This window comes from Muscardinus avellanarius, assembly GCF_963383645.1.
Source record: "Muscardinus avellanarius genome assembly, chromosome: 6".
In the NCBI taxonomy this organism is placed as follows: domain Eukaryota; kingdom Metazoa; phylum Chordata; class Mammalia; order Rodentia; family Gliridae; genus Muscardinus; species Muscardinus avellanarius.
The window spans coordinates 1158073-1174838 of NC_137791.1; the positions used below are offsets into that span (position 1 = coordinate 1158073).

Genomic DNA, 16766 nt, shown 5'->3' on the forward strand with positions numbered 1-16766 from the left:
GCAGAAGGGAAGGGGACAGGGTCAGCCCTCCAGATCTCCACTCGAGCAAAATAAAGAAATGCCACACTACCGCTGCTGCAGATCTGAGGCAAGGAAGAGTGAATTCTGGATTTCCACAATCTGATTTTAGAAAACAGAGGGCAGCCATAGTACGCTCATTCATTCAATACGCAATGCTTCAGTTCTTAACTGCTGAGGACTAACACTCTTTCTATGAACAAGACAGAGGAAGCCCCTGACCTCATGGCACTTAAAAGTAATCGAGTCACACACAGAAAAGTAAACGCAGACTATAATAACTTCCTGTGACGATGGGCCAGAGCGTGAGTGAAGACCACACGGCAGAGTAGAGGAGGATGCAGGGCTGTGTTAGAGGGCGCCGCTGGCGGGCTCTGATGAGGGGCCTTGAGTAGAGTGTAGAGGGAGGCGGTGCCGTGCCCAGGCAGAGGGAGCAGCGAGGGCTCGTCAAGTAGTGAGACCATGAGCTTGAGAACCAAAAGCAAGCGTCCTTACAGAAGAAGGTCACAGTACTGGAACCCAGAAAGTTGTGGACGCTAACACTGGCCAAGTTGGCAGATGCCACATCATGCCCAGGCTGCAGACCCAGGGGCCACCTGTACAGTTACTGGGCCTACCGAGTTCTTCTCACCCAAGACCTGCTATAAAATTATCTGCTCAGCCAGGCATGGTGGTGCACGCTTGTCATCCCAGCATTTGAGAGGCTGAGACTGGAGGATCGCGGTTCACGGACAGCCTTGGCTACTTAGTGAGGCCCTTTGCAACTCAGGGAGACCCTGTTACAAAATAAAGAATAAAATTAGGGCTGGGGGTGTAGCTTGGAGTATAATGCCCCTGGGTTCCATCTCCAGTAGCAAAAAAAAATTACAAAAAATTATCTGCTCTGTGCCCTACAAAGACTGAGACGAGCTCCCAACATATATTGCACAGGAAAATAATTGCTTAGCTGGCTCCTGCTGCCTGATACCCCGCAGGCGTCTCAAATTGTTCCTGTGTTCTTAAATGCCCAAAGAGCCTCAAGGACCCTTGAAAAGTCCCTTTAATGCAATGCCAGGACCTGACTGGGAAGCAGGAATTTAATTTTCAATTTTTATCATTTTCTCTAAAAGAAAAATTGGGGCTGGTAAATACCTCCTACTAATATTTCACATGCTTAGGCGTGAAGCTGTGGGAAATGATTTGATGTCTCGCCACATCTCAGACTCACATTGAAACTGCCCTCCCTCCCTGCTGGTCCCCCGGTTCAGAGTCCTCACTGCCCCGGGAGATGCCAACACCAACCAGCACTGCTGTAGAGGGGCAGGAAGCACACCTGTGCCCCTTCCTCAAAGACGACCCCGGTCCACATTTCCCTCGGCAGAGAAGGCAAATAGTTCCATATATCAAAGTAAAGTCCTTCCTCCCGGAAACGTCACAGCCACGACAGCAAAACTGTTTAGACTAACCAATCGCTAAACTAAGCATGGCCGGTGGCCATGTGACTAGATGCTTGAAAGATTATATTTCTCAAGAGAACTGTTTAGCCCATAACTGCTGTAGAAGTCCACACAAACTCACCAACATCTGCGGGGGGAGAGGTCAGCGCACCTGTCGGCAGCGGGTGCTCAGGAGGGCAGACGGGGGCCTCCTGGTCACACTTGGTTACCCAGAAGCAAGCACAATATATAGATCAGACATGGCTGACGTCTGGAATCCCCTCCTCAAGGATGCAAGGAATACAGCTGTGCGTTTCAGCGGTGAGCACCGGGGAGCGCTTAGCAGGAGCCCTGTTTGTTCTTGATGTGTTTGGGCTTTCTCTCCGCCCCCGGTGCTCCCTGGCTTCTCTTTCATCTGTTAGCTTGTGTGCACTCTCTGTCCCTTAGCCTCTCACGCAATAGTCTATCTTGAAAGAAATGCACGATTCAACCCTAAAACTCCCCCGAGGTGTCACTGTGGATCCGAGTGTGTGCACCTTGACGAGTTGAGTGTTACTTTTGTTCTTGTGACACCCTCACCGTCTGTGACGACGTGTTCATGCTCAAGAGCTACTTTTGTGTGCTCACAGAGTTCCTGCCTGGTTCACTCCAAACACCCTAGCCCGGCGGAGGTTAGGTCCCAGCAGGCCCTGCTCTCTGCAGGCTATCCCCGCTCCACTGGCCTGCACCCGCTGGGATGACTTTCATCCTCTGCTCCTTACCACAGTGGAGGGGTCGCCGAGCAAGAGGCAACCAAGGGTAATCAAAGCCACCTCGTCTCCCAGATCCACCAAACCCGACGGCTCCAGACAGATGGCTATTATTAAAGCCTCCATTTATCTGTTTTAATTTGCTACTGAGCTCTGGGGCAATGAACTGAACAGTTATAATGTATAAGGAATAAAGAAGATGGAGAATTCCTCCTGGCACCATGTCCCAGCATCTCATGGGTCTCTGTAGACAAAGTGTATCTTTTATTCCTGTCAAAATTAGTCTTCCAAACACCATAAGCTTTCCTTATGGAAGAGAAGAGCATTGTCTCGGTCTCACCTAAGACCTTCTTAGACATGGACCCAGCATAGATTCACCATTATCACCCATCAGTAAAAACCACCTCAATTCCAAAGTCTGTTTCTTCTTTCCTAAATCAGCTACACAGAGCCATCAGCTGAAATACACGAAGGAACAAAGCGCTCAGATGAAAAGGAAAACTCCAGGCCTCACCACATCGTATCCCAGTGGCTTTGCCACTTCACACGGAGTGCAAACTATACCCACGTGGGACCCTGCAGCCACCAGCCCTCTTAAATGTGGTCAACGTCACCTTGCAAGTGCTTAAGAGAAAAACTGTGAGCCAGGTGTGGCAGCACACACTTGTAATCTGAGCATTCTGGAGGCTGAGACAGCAGAATTACGGTTCGCAGACAGCCTCAGCTACTTAGTGAGGCCCTTTGCAACTCAGTGAGACCCTGTTTCAAAATAAAGAATAAAGAAAAACTATGGCTGGGGGTGTAGCTTGGAGGTAGAGTGCCCCTGGGTTCCATCCCTAGTACTAAAAAAGAAAAGAAAAGAAAAGGTCCTCGCTACCTGGGACCTGCACCCTTGCCCAGACTCAAGAAGGCATTGCTGGTGTGTCACAGCGGCTGCCTCTCCCCGCCCAGACAAGAGCAGAAGACGCCGCAACGAAGATTCAGCTAAATTAGAGAAAACCATACTAAAGATAGGTAGTCAGTAGAACGCATTCCCCAAATTTCAGTAATATATTGGGTAAGCTGGTCAACTGTAGACAAAAGTTCTTTTGCGACTGGGATGGTTAGTTTTGAAGGAGAAGTGTCTGGAACACGACTCACTCCGTCATTTCCTTCTGTAAGCTAAACACGCGAGAATCATTCTCCAGCTGCCCGCCCCCAGCAAGGTTCCGAGGGCAAAAGGGTCTTAATGGCAGTAAAACACAGTTCCAAAATGGACGGCAAGAAGGTCCTTCATAAACATCATGAGAAATCCTGTGTGATTTCTTTGCTAAAGAAAATACACTCCTTCCTGTCTTCCAACAGGGCTTTTCAAGAGCAGTAATTTCGAGCACTCGTACTTGGAGCACAAGCGTCCTCAGAGGACTAAGCGCCATCGTGTCATTACATGTGGATCTCAGGCACGCTGTCTGCAACTCTCAGTGAGGTGAGGGCACAGGCCACCCCCGCAGTGTTCAATCAGCCAGAATGTCACAACGTCAGGCACGCTTGGCATCCCTGAAGAAGGGCACAGAGCTCAGCGCTCGGAGGAGGGCTGTCGGAGCCGAGCCTAAACCGGAGGGCTCAACGCTAGGAAACTGCGGGACCTACTGTTGCAGGCAAAGGGCGCGCCTTCCCAAATGCCAGCGCAATGGTTTCTGCTTGAACACCCGAGGTCGGCGTGGCACAGTGATCCTTGCTGCCACGGCAGCGAGCCGACAGTCCTCTGATGCCCACTGAGCAGGCACTCGGTGGCCCACTCGTGCGCACCAGCTCTGCCTCCCTCCGGCTTCTCTTTGCAATATGCTGGCCATTCCAAGTCCCGAGGCAGGAATCGTCCCTTCTCCATCTTCTCTTCTGCAGGACAGATGCCTCCTTTCGCGTCTGATGAGAGTCGCCAGTGTCTTCACGGTCTTGGCTGTCCTCTTAAAGTCACACAGCATCTGGTCAAGTCTCTCAACACGAGACAGGGGTCAATGCACAAGGACATTATGGTCTTCTATCAACACGGCTTAAAAATCACAAAGCCCTTTGGGTCGCCACATCTTCCATTTAGCTGAAGTTGCCTCGATAGTCGATTAGCCTGTGTTGAGGAAGGCCCCATGGTACATCAAAGATGCGCAAAGACCAGATGGACAGAGCCACTTTGCCTGGTGGATGAAGCTGAGAAAATCCATACCCGGGCAGCTGGCCACTCTGAGGTGGAAGCCTCTTATTTGGAATGTTCTCCATAAATATTTTATACATTAATAGCTCTGTTAATGTGTATATTTTTAAATGAGCCTTGCCTTTATTACCTTTGAAAGTTGAAAAATATTTTTAGGAGATAAGAAGGAATTTAATGTAAACATGTAAAGGCAGTTCGGACTTTGCCTTGAAGAGTCCTTTAGGTGAAGTGCTGTCCCACCGGGAAATCAGAAAAGCACAATAATAAAGCAGCGCGCCTTTTGGCAGTGTCACGGCATTCGCTGGATCCATCAGCATTGCTTACAAAACATTGAAATATGTTTAAAATGTTATGAGACTTCAGTGGTACTTGAGGCTTTAATACAGGTTTGAGGCTTGCACAGACTTATAATTGTAGTCAGCTTTTGAAAAGTCTCCCTGCAGCCTATTAAAAGGGCTTATGAAAATGTGCCAAATCATAATAAGCAAGTTTTGGTAACAAAATTCTTATTATCAGACATGATATCATATGTAACATCCAGGAGAATAAATAAGGATGACAGTCTTCAAATTCCAGAGATTTTAGTTTTGATGGTGTTTTCAAGAAAATGCTTTGTATCCAAAAACTTCTGGCAAAGGCTACAGAAACACTGAATAATAATAGCATGGTGTAGTCCAGGAGAAAGAAATGGGACCTAAAAAAACATCATATTTCCTCTAACCTTGATCTCCTAACCCAATTCTTCTTTCGTAGTAATATGTTTTCACCTTTTTCCTAAATATGTAATTTTTATAGCTATTAAAATTGAATCCACCTGACATTAAGTCTAACTGTTATCCCTTCATTCACATCTTTGAAACAACACAGAAACAAACCAGTGATCTTACTATAAAAACACACTTAAGATGGCCAAATACCTCCAGATTGCTAAGATAACCCCTGAATCATCCTGTAATCATAGTCCTAGGCTAGATTCTAAAAAGTAACACTCTTTCTCGGTAAGCAATTTTTTTAAAATTGAGAAACAGAGATAAGGAGATAGTGAGAAGGGGAAGCAGGGCTTTGTAGGCTTTGCATAAAGCTGGCATCTAATCTCATCGAAGAAAAAGATGAGATGGAAGTTTTTAATCCCAGGCAGTTCACACCAGGGCAGGCACCACTGAGGTAAGTACAGACAAGATTGAGAAATATTTGTGATATGCAAGCAAAAAGAAAAAAAAAAAAAAACAGCAGAAAATTCTTCTTAAGCCATCCTCCCTCCCCTGCCAAGCTCACCAAGGATGCTCCACTCCCAGGAGTGATGTACAGGAGTGGAGAGATGGTACCCGCGGCCCTCACCTCTCGCCCACAGAAGGTCCTGGAGAACATGGAATGGCTGCAGTGCAGGTGGGTGACTTACAGAACATGCCAGGTTAGAGCGCACCAAAAAAAGAACTTTCTCCAAGGAGTTGATCTCTGCTCACTCCTGAAGAAATTCATTTCTTCATTCAAGGCTCAGAGAAGCCCTTGATTCCTGCAACCCAATGGAAACAGAGAATCACGGAGCTCATGCTGGTCCACTGCTGACCCGAGCTCACTTTCTAACTCTGCAGAAGGGCTCATGTCACCAGGAGGGAGGATCTCAGTGGCTGACATCAAGAAGTGCTCTGCCAACAAAGTCTGGCACAAAAGGCCGTCCAAACCTGGGCTGACCTTGGCAGCAAATGAACAAAACCGGGCTCCTCCCTCCACCTGATCTTCCTGCACTGGAGTTATCACACACCTGGGCCGCGGGGACTCCCAGAGGGGAGTCCTAAGGAAGGGACCTGGGACTGTCTGGGGGATGCACATCTTCAGGGATGTGGTCCTTTCCAGAGACCTGGGGCTTCCCGTCTATCTCAGTCCACCAACGCTACCACTCGGGACGCCATGTTAGTCTACCTTACTTACTTATGACCTGGATAAGGATACCAAGATACCAGCTGGTAAGTAGAATTCTAAGGCCAACTCCCATGAACACACCTTATGAGATGCAGCCTGTTTGAGTATGGGTGGGACCTTTTTGTATATCACTAAGAGAATTAGGGCCAAGCAGTCTCTGACCAACAATCAAAATAAAGCAAAGACCTGGCTCCCACAGCATCACGGAACTGAATCCAGCCAGTAATCTCACCCTACTTGGAATCAGATGGTTCCTCAAGGCCTCTAGGCAAAAAGCCCAGCCCTGCCAGCACCTAAACGTGACCCAATAAGACATACATGGACTTCTGCCCTACAGAACCATAAGATAGTTAAAAAAAAAAAAATGTTATCCTAAGCCACTAAGCTTGTGTGTGAGACAATAAGAGAAAACAAATACCCCACTCCTGGTACCAAAATCTAGACTTGTTTCTTATTGTTGCATAGACTATCATGACAATATGTTATTAACACAGCTTAAATAAATAAAAAATAAAGCAGCTTAAAGCAATGCCTGTTTCTTCTCTCACAGATCTACAGGCCTGAGCTGGATGGGATTATGTGGAACTCTGTCGGGGTTGGTAGGAATGGCTTCCTGAAGGAATCTGTATCCAAGCTCCCCCAGGGTATTGGTTCTATCCCAGATCCCTGCAGTTATAGGACTGAGCCCTCATTTGTTTTGCTTCTTTTGTTTGATTTGAGATAATAAAGATGACTTGTAATCTCCAAATATCATTCATTATGTAAAAATAGTGCAAATTCCTTTAAGTGGAATAAACATTTTAATGTAAGGAATTAGTTTAATATTAAGTGAAGTCAAAGGGAAGGGACAGGAAACGCTACCTGTCCTTTATGTATTTTACTGCTAACTCTCGGGTTACAAACAGATCATCGGTTCCATTTATAATATAAAAATATTTTTAAAACAATGTTTCTACAATTCCCATTCCATTCATTTTCTCCACATCTTAAGCTGTAGACTACATGGCTGGGTTTTTCCCACGTGTTACATAAACCACCTAAGTATATTTTCACCAGTGTCTATGGCTGTATCCAACTTGTACCCAGAATGAAGCACACAAGGAAACGATCATCCATAAATGTGTTTCTATTGCTCTTTACACCTCATAAAGACATAATAAACCATTAAAATTACAGATGTAGAACACAATTAAGAGGCGAAGCTGGAGCGACTGACGCTCAAAAGGTAAACATAACTTTAGCCTGGGCTCTTAAAACGTGCTTCCAAATCCAAGGCTTTCCAGAAGGGAACGTCTGAATTTTGCCACAAAGTACCCTATAAAATAAGTCACCTAAAATTAGAAAGCAACCGAAGCCCTTTCCTTGTCCAAAGATCTCTCGCTTCATCAGCAGCCTTCTTCATTAGAAGAGAGGTGAGAGACATTGGTTCGCTGCACAAACAAAAGCCCTAATATTAAACTCCAATGATCAGCAAAGTGTACCCCCGCTCCACACAGCCACACTCACAGGTGACGTGGAGACAGCATCCGGCTGTTGCCGGTGAACCCCTGTAAGGCGGAACAACTTCAAAGGCAGACAGCACGCCGTCCTCATGGACACGGTTAACACTTAACCCTTGGCCGTGAGAATCCCTTACTACTAAGGCCCGCTGGATTCACATACTGTTGCTCTATTAAATTTGCTTTGAAGCACCCTCACCTACAGAAATAACTATAGTTCTTAGGCATCTACCTAAACCAGAATTTGAAATGTGTCCCCGACGTCACAATTCTAATACAAACAGCTGTGTTAGAAAGCTGCTCCTTCCAGTTTACCCGAGAAAGGGAGATGCTGCAGACATTGTACACACAAGCCCAATCTTGCGGGGCTTTGGACATCGCCCTGAGACCTGGCCCATCCACAGCTCTGTCGCTAAATGTAACCAAAGGCCACCCTGCCTCACACATTCAAGTCAGTCTGCTGGTGAGATAAGAAGAACTGGTTCTCAGAATTCCGGAGGGTCTCATGGGTCCAGATAAGGGTCTAGACTGTGAGGTCGAGGTGGGTGATCTGACAAGCCATTAGGCTGCTTTTCCTTTGGGATGACAGGTGGCCGGGCTATGGCACCGGGGAGACGCACAGAACGCAAAGGTGAGGAGGGCTTGTGGGCTGCCTGGGAGCAGAGGGCCTCGATGTGCTGAGTCTGTAAGGGGGCGTGGAGAGCAGCTAACGCAGCCCAGCTCTGCACCACCACCTCCAAGAAAACAGATTTCCTTTGTGGAAAGCTGCCCTATATTCTCTTTGACCTGAGTGTGAAGCCCGTAGATAAAGGAGGGTATCTAGAATCATAATCCCTGCCTAGGCGTGCGCTCATTTTCCGGTCCCTTGCAGTCCACGTATGCGTAAGCAGGCTGGGAGCAAGTCCAAGTCCCGGGCAGTATGTCAGCACAGCCCTCCTTCGGGTTGTGAAACACCTGAGATTAATAAAATACACGACTACCATCCTAAATGCAGACAACAAAAGAATACATCTGAGTTTCAATAAGGACTGACAGAAGCAAAGACTTTTACAAACACATGATTCATTAAATCTGAAGTTAACACAGAGGCACATCAAAACATTAATTATCTAAACTTCTGTAGAAATTCCTCAGAGGACAAAAGCACTTGTGCGTAGTCATTTATCATACAGTAGAGAAATTACAGGTCAAATTACATGCAATTTATTCAAGCCCATGCACATTAATCTTCTTCATATTAAAAAAAAAAACGAGAATTTCACAGTAGAATTTTTTTTTTTTTTTTTTTGCAAACTTCCAGCCGTGCTTGGCTAAATGGCAAATCTCTACTGTGACAAAGGGCTTGCTGGTATCTTTGACTTGTGGGGGAAAAAAAAAAAACACATTGAACTTCAGAAAAAAAAATCATGGCTCCAAATTTGCTATGTTAAACATAAATCAGAGCTACAAGTTGTTAACCAAACATACAGTAAGTAACCTCACAACAGCTCTGTACCCGATGGTAGTAAACCGAAGCTGCTCACAGAGGCAGCCCGCCAGCCTGCACCTCTCACATTTAATTTACTAAGTAGAAACAGCAAAAGGTCCTGCCAGGCTTGGGAATGTGAGCCACCAGGAATACAAACAGAGCCTGGGACGCTCTAATACCAAAGGCTCAGCAGATGGCTGGCATCAGGGAGGCGTAGCACTGCACGGAGCCGGAACCAGGGAGCGGGGAACCTCCTTTCTCGCAACTGGGGAAGCCCTTGTCTCAGCACCCAGAGGTCTGGGACCTCTGTTAGGGTCTGTACGCCTGGGGTCCTGGGGCATGCTCAGTTCAGACATCTGATGCATGAACTGCAAAGCAAAAAAGTCTGCCAGAATCTGCTTAAAGGCTTGTGTAGAGTGCACTGTATAAAAGAGGGGGGAAATGGGGGAGAGAGAGAGGATGGAGATGAAGAAGAATGTTCTCCAGCAACATGCAGGATCTTCAGACCCACAGGACAACTGTATGACCTAAACTGAAAAAAGTACTCAGCTCTTCCTGTATTCCAATCAACACTGCGCACCCACACGCCCAGCACAGCACTCAGCAGAGGATGCACAAAGGCATCCCTTTTCAATGAGCACAGGTTGTTTGCACAAAGAAGTCAAGAGAGTAACACCCGCTCTCTGCTGTGGAGTAGCTCGTGGTCCAGCAAGGGAGGCGCGGGGACCAGCTCCAGCCCCCTGCCCCGCCACTGGCATGAGAGCAGCCAGAGCAATACCGAGTGGGTGGTCTCAAGAGAGGAGTTTCCAGGCAGCCAGGAGACGGGCGAATGCAGAGGCTGGCTAGGCAGGAAATGCTGAAGACCAGCGCCTGCGAGCACAGGGCCAGGGCTCCAGATACCCCGGGGTCCCTGTGTGGAGTGGATGCGGCTCACCATTGCACCTGAGTAAACTCCCACTGCTCGGCAAGATTCCAGATTCCTCCTAAGGGGAGAAGAATCCACCCAGAGTCCAGCTTGGGCTGAACAGGCCAACTGGCCCCTGCCTCAGCTCCGCTAACAGTGTGAGGGACTGTTGTGCTCTTCGCCACCCCTGAGGGAGGCAGGCAGGACAACTCAGGCATGGTGACCAGCACGTTTTCTCCAGCATTGATGACAAACACAGTTCTCTGGTTCCACATAGTGGTGTTCTGTTTGTTTGGTTTCACCTGTTAGGTCCATCCTCAAAGAGGAAAGCTAAGCCTTCGCCAGCGTCCCCATGACACACTCTGAGTCACACACAGACCCCTCTTTGTGTCTGCCCTTCAGGCTGACCTTGACTAAGGCCACAGGCTCCAGGCCCTTCCCTGCAGACTGTGTGGTCCACGTGATCCCACAGGAGCACCGACTCCCCCATAATCTGAGTGTTCTCCTTATATTGAACCCTGAGTGTCGTCTTAGCTGTCGGATAATGCCATTAACCCAAACGTTCACACGGGTCCAGCCAACCCTGAAGACGTCTGTACAGTGAGCATCGAGCCCAGGCCCCACCCCAGAGCTCCATCACAGACACAACCGGCTCATCACTCTAGCTGATAACTATTTTGGAATATGTGTCATTTGCAGAGAAATAGATGGAACAGGAGAACATTACGCTAAGTGAGATTAGTCAGTCAATCACAGAAAGAAAAAACTCAGATGCTCTCTCTAATATGCAGGAGGTAGGAAGAAGGGACATAGGAGGAACTCTAGACAAGGAAGAAGCCATAGATGAGCAAATAGGCAGCTGAGCTGAGGGGACGGGAGGAGGGAAGAGGAAAATTCCCTACTGTACATCATGTACATCCACAAACACGTCAGAATCATCACTAAGCCAGACGTGAGAAGGAGGGAGGGAGCAAGCTGGGGAAGGGCTACAGGGGAGGTGTGTGCATGTGTGCCTCCACCACCCTGCACCCCGAGATTGTGACTCAAGACACCAACAGAACACCGAACAGGTACTTTAAAAGAGTGCCTGTATCGCACACCCATGAGAATAGCTACTAGTTACAAAATTAGAAAGCCCCGATAAAGACAGGAAGACATTGGAACTCCAGTGCTTTGTGTTATTGGGATGGAAAAAAATCGAGTTTCCAAAAAATTAAAAATAGAACTACCATTATGCAACAGAAAATTCACTTCTGGGTATAAGCTTAAAGAAAGTGGGAGAAGGGTCTTAAAGAGAAATTTGTAGGGCCGGGCGTGGTGGCGCACGCTTGTAATCCCTGCGCTTGGGAGGCAGAGACAGGAGGATTGCGCAGGTTCGAAGCCAGCCATGCTGGCGTAAGAGACCCTGTTTCAAAAATATAAAAATAGGTCTGGGAGTGTAGTCCAGAGGTAGAAGGGCTTCCAGGAACCCCAGTACCACCAAAAAAAAAAAAAAGAGAAATTTGTAGACAGGTTGTCAGGGTAACACTACTCACAATAGCCAAGCGGTAGAAGAAACCCCATCACCAGACAACGGGATAAAGGAAATAGGCCATGTCCATACCATGGAGTATGGTTCAGCCTTAAATAGGAGGGACATTCTGCTACACACTACAGCACAGATGAACTATGAAAACATGCTACAGGAAATGAGCCCATCGCAGTGAAGACAAATCAACCCCGTATGAATCCACTTAGTTGACATATCCAAAGCAGTCCCCTTCGCAGAGAAGCAGAGCAGTCACCGAGGGAAAAGGGGACGTTGCGTGGGTCTGGAGGTTCACGCTTGCAAGATAAGAAGTTCTGGAGTGATGGTTCACCACAGTGTAGACGTGCTGAACACTGCCCGGTGCCTGTAACGGCAGTGTACACGGTGGGGGCAGCTCGGTGGCAGGGCACTTGCCCACGTGGCATGAGTGCCTGGGTTCTGTCCCTGGCACTGCAGAAAGAAAACCAAACTTGTAAATATACAATGAAAATGGCAAATTTGTAGATAATGGGGTTTTTTTGCCACAACTAAGGAAGAGAGATAATATCTACACTCTATGTAGCCTCAGCCAAGCTCATACAGAGCCTGGGATCAAGTTTATATTCAACTTTCATGAGTCTTGGATAAAAGCATTCAGCTGGAAGAGGCAAGGCAGACACTGCCTTTTAATTAAAATCCAATGGCACTGTGGCGCTCGGTGGCCAGCCGGCCAGCAATCCTTCTAAGGCCACCCAGCCCACACTTCTCTGTCTCCCGCAGAAAGTTACCAGGATCACCACTGCCAAGAGCTTCACTGAGTCCAAAGCCGTTGTGTCTGCTGGGCTCTCCTGGGCTTATGCAACCACTGAGCCGGGTCGGCCTAATTCAGATTCTGTGCACCCCGCAGGCTGCCAGTGCCGCCACCGTCCTGAATGCGCTTGGACAATGTGCCTGCTCTTTCACTCAAACTGTGTAGCTGGAGAACTTAATAATTCCTAAAATCTACCTTTCCCCCCTCTAGAGGCTCCATTTGCCCCATTTTCCATGACTTCTCCAAACATGACAGAAATCTTCTGCAGAAATGGCTATTTCTTCTTCTTTCACCACCAAAGTAGATGATTTCCAGGGACTGGAGATGCAAGCGTTTTAATGGGTGCCTTTTTATTGACGTGCATGCTTCTGGGTTACACTTTCTTGAAGGTCTAGTTGTTTTTATTAATGAAGATTTTTACAGTCAGTTTCCCGAGTCATCAAAACCAGGTCTCCAGACATCCCACGGTAAATTGTTGCAATGGAGAATGCATGCGTGAGGTACATAACAATGGTGATTAGCGGGCGCAGGGAGTGAGGGACAGGAAAGGTTGTCTTTTCTCTTGGTCTTATTAGACACAATGGAAGTCAAGTTAAATAGGTAAAACTAAACTGGGCTCTCGGCTTCAGAATCGCAAGAGAAGCTTAAAGCCAATGAAGCATCATGTGCCTTCAATCTACTGAGCTGGTTTCATTTCTCACCCATGACATTCCCGATTTTAAAAAAAAAAAATTCAGTTCACTAAGAATAAAAGATCATTTAAAAATTAAAACAACCACAAATTTAAATCAAAGCCCATACTCTGAAGGGGGAAATGTATGAACAATGACATTAAATCAGGACTGACGCAGCCTGCTTATCATTACCACTGCTGCTGAACACCCTTCTGAAAAAGATTCTAGCCAAAGTGGGGCCGGGCTGGAGAGCTGAGACCTTCTCTCCAACACCGCAGTGTGGGTGGAGCTGCCCAGGCCACAGGGCTCTGTTCACATCTCAGAAGCAACTGGGCCTCCAGCCCCGACCATCTGTGTGTGAACTTCCCAGGCCTGCGCCTCAGCTTCTGCTCAGGAAGCCACGGCGGGTCCTGTTCTAATGACAGCAGACGCAGAGGGCCCTGGTCCTCCTGGCTGAAGGGGAGCCTCTCCCTGGACAGGCAGCAGGTGAACAGTGTTCTCCATAGGTGGTGATGTCGGGAAGGCGTGATCTAACAGGCGAGGATGGGTTCTGACCTTCTTATGAGCCAAGCCAGAACTTGGGTGCACGCCACCCTGGAAGCCAAGCCAGAGCCCGTGTGAACACAGAAAACAGGCTAACATGCGACAGGAGAAAGACTGCAGCCTGCAGGCTGACTCCAAGGGGCCGGCGGCATTTGGTCCTTGGGTTCACACCAGCAGATCATGGGCGGCAGGTGAAGGGCAGGAGCTGCTTCCCAAGCAAGGGTCGCCTCAAATGCCCACAGGCTCAGCCCTGAAGGCATCGTCCCCTCCCAGGAGCCACAGCAGCAAAGGCTGGCTAGTTTCCAGAGGCCAGGTCAACTGAGAACAGGAATCAAACAAGTAAGTGTCCATGAGGAAACTGGCCATAGAGCAAGACAAGCCAAAGACAGATCTCCATGGACCTGCAGGGCATGAAGACTTTAAGGGCTGGAGGAGTGTGGCATATAAAACCCAGGCGGTAACAGGCGAAGTCAAAATGGCTAGACAGGCTTGGTGGCTCGAATGGGCGTGCATGTTGAGAGTGAAGGACAGAGGGCTGAACGTTTTTGGCAGCTATTCCCTAGGTGAAAAAGTGCTTCTAGGTGTTGTTGGGGCATTTTGTTGTTGATGGTGGTGGTGGTGGTGGTTTCGTTGTAGAGAACAGCTGCTTAAAGGGTTGGTACCATGATGGAGTAGGTAAGTCATTTGTACCCAAGTGTTTCTAAAACACTACTAAGCCATAAAACCATCAGTATTTTGAAGACCATAAAGCTGAAATAATGCTATGTAGGTGTATAAAATTACCAGTTCCAATCTCAAAGCCACGTAAGGGGAAGGGTGGAACGGGGAGGAAGCGCTCCAGGAGTTGAGTGTGTGTATGTTTCTGTCACTCTCTAACTCACTCTGATTTATAATCACATCAGACCAAATAAAAGTGTCGATAGCTTGTTATGCTACAAAACTTAAATTGTCAACTGTTCTAACCTGAGAATTAGGATATAATCTGAGCCTTACACAAATTCTGAATTGGTCCATGCACAATTTTGTCTCCCAGAAATACGAGGCGAATACAGAAAACTGAACCCAGTTGAAATAAGCCACAGAGAAACACACAAAGCAATCGCACCCAAAGAGCCACGTTTTATAAGATGAACACCCCCACGTCAGATGCTAGAACCTTCCATCCAATTTCACATAACCTGCCTTCCACCACACACAGCAACTCCTCATTTCTACAAGGAAACATCCAGTCTTTCTAAAAGTGAATTGCTATATTTATTGTAGAATTGATCATTTCTTAATCACTAAACGGTGCTACCAGTTTTATTAAATTCCTGTCTTTTATAAGTCAAGGTTGTAGATTTTGTGTATTGTACCCTGAAGCCCATTTCTCCCATCAGCCTGTGATTTTTATTGAGCAACAAAGCCCAAAAGGGTGGTGTTTAGAAATACATACTGCATTACAGCGGAAAGGGCTCTGTGACCAACGAGGCAAAAGAAACGGGTCTAAAAGCCGGAGATCTGCAAAGTGAACAAGTTGGAAACATTTGAGAAGGAAATGAGTGTCACGTCTGATATAATTCAGGCTGAAATGAAAGCATTCCCAACTTTATTTACCCAAAGTATAGATGATGAGAAACCCAACAGCTTTGGGTTTTTTCTAAGATTCAAAATTTTAGAAAACCAGAAACCTGATTAGAGAGGAATCTGCAAGAATTTTCATCAAACAATAATAATCAGAAAAAGAAGTTGGTAAAAGGTGCCAAAACAAGTCCACAGGAAAAAGCTAGTCTTCTCATCAACTTTTCAAAATGAATTATTTCACATGCCCTTAATGAATAATGCAAAAAGATGAAACTCCTAGAATATAATACAGAGAGAAAATCAGGGTAACCTTAGGTTTGGTAATGATGCTGTATTTTATTAGTGTATTGATTTGTTTCATTTTGAACCTCAATATGATGTGTAATTACAAAGTGCCAACAGAAGTATAAAAATATATATTTTTGGCAGCAGTGAGGATTGAGCTCAGGGGCATTCTACCACTGAGCTAACCCCTAGCCCTTTTTATTTTTTTCATTTTGAAATAGAGCCTCACAAAGTTGCCATGCCGGCCTCGAATGTATGATTCTCCTGTCTTTGCCTCCAAAATACAAGGGTTCCAGTTGTGCTTGACCACACCCAGGTAGCGGATGATGATGATGACGTTCTAAGTCCAATGCCAAGAATGAATCCATGAAAGAAACTTGGATAAATGGGACTTTATTAGAACTAAAAGCATTTGCTCCATGAAAGACACTCTAAAGACAAGCTCCCGCCTGACAGATGGTCTTTCTTGGTATTCCAAAGATACAAGGAACTCTTAAAACTCAAATAAGAAAACAGTCCAATTTTTTAAAAATGGGCAAAAGATGTGAACAGAACTCTCAACCAATCTTCATGTATATTGTAAAGTAGAACAAGCTAATATGGGAAACATTAGTTTCCAGCTTTAAAAATGCCACAAGCCTGGATTCTTTTCATCTCCTACAGAACCACTCAGGAGGTGGTTCTCGCAAGAGGATATTGCAAACACACCAAGCCCAGCCCGCCTGTGTCTGGACAGTCTCCCTCGGATGGGCTCCCTGCAACCCCACACTCGCTGTCTCACACACACGAGTGTTGCCTTCAATTATCTCACTAGTGGACGCTTAGTTTCAGAGCAGTGTTCAGTGTGGGCACAGTGAGCTTATTATATAGGAAGCAGATATCACGTTTTTGTTTTGTTTTGTTTTGTTTTGTTTTGTTTTTGCAATACTGGGGATGAACCCAGGGGCATTCTACCTCTGAGCTACTTCCCAGCCCTATATTTTATTCTTTATTTTGAAGCAGGGTCTCTACGAACCACCATCCTCCTATCTCAGCCTCCCAAATGCTGAGATTATAAGCATGCACCACCACGCCCAGCTAATATCAAGTTTTTCTCTTGCACACACTGTGATCAGTACATCGTGTTTTGTGCTGTAGCTACAGTGCATTTGTGCTCATGGGATCAACTCTTCTTTTACACTCCTTACTGTGCTTTTCTGGCTGTGCTTCCAAGGTAGGAGAGAAG

At 46.7% G+C, this 16766-nt stretch overlaps 1 protein-coding gene across 2 annotated transcripts in view; it reads right to left on the reverse strand.

The window, feature by feature from the left end:
* PRDM5 (PR/SET domain 5) overlaps positions 1-16766 on the reverse strand; it is a gene marked incomplete at both ends in the record, with an annotated part of 119816 nt that overhangs the window by 84009 nt on the left and 19041 nt on the right. The window lies entirely within an intron of this gene.